The sequence below is a fragment of the Mandrillus leucophaeus genome, unplaced genomic scaffold, assembly GCF_000951045.1.
Source record: "Mandrillus leucophaeus isolate KB7577 unplaced genomic scaffold, Mleu.le_1.0 Scaffold765, whole genome shotgun sequence".
Lineage (NCBI taxonomy): Eukaryota > Metazoa > Chordata > Mammalia > Primates > Cercopithecidae > Mandrillus > Mandrillus leucophaeus.
In genome coordinates, this window is record NW_012108308.1 from 751,369 (window position 1) to 752,247 (window position 879).

Sequence of the window (879 nt, forward strand, 5' to 3'; positions counted from 1 at the left end):
AAAAAAAAAAAAAAAAAAAGGCTGTACCCCAACCACTTTGGGCACATAATCTCAGGACCTCCTGAGGGCTGTGTCACGGGCCATTGGTCATTCACATTTAGCTAATATTTCTCTTCAAGTATTTTACAGAGTTTTGATTCTTTTGGTCGACATAGGTGTGAGCCACCACTCCCAGCCATGACCTGGCTTTTATGTCAAACTTCTACCTGGCCTCTGTGGCAGGTATCAGATCTTCTCTGTGAACAATCTAGAAGATTTTCTATTGATTTCAGTTGATACAAAAGATAAAACATATATTCCTTCTCAACATTAGATGAGGTTGCACATTGGGATTACTTGGGGAGCTCTTAAAAACCCCTGGTGTCTGGATCCCACTGCAGAGATCCCCGAGGCGCAGCTTGGATGCCACAACCTTTGGAGACTCCTTGGTGATTCCACTGTGTGGCCAAGGTTGAGAATCAGTGCTCCAGATCAGTGTGTGTCCCACTTACTTGTGTGTAGGAGCATCCTGGCGATTGCGTTACATGGTAGGTTCTGAGCCAGGGGGCCAGGGTGGGATCCGAGAGCCTACATTTCTAATAAGCTCCTACATGATGCTGAGGCTGGTGTAAGGACCACACTTTGAGGAGCGAGGCTCCTCTGCAACTCACGGATCACACCAGTCTCCACCTCATTATTTCAACAGAGCCTTGAATTACTATCTCCTTCTACTGATGCTCAGGGTCGGGGATGGATAGTGGCAAACCTTCTAGATCTTCTTCTGTAGCCCCTATAGCCAAAAATCTGAGTGATTTTGTCCAAACTCCACATTGTGTGGCTGGCAAAAGAGGCTCACAGAGGGAAAATGACTTACCAAGGTCACATAGCAAGTTTACTGAC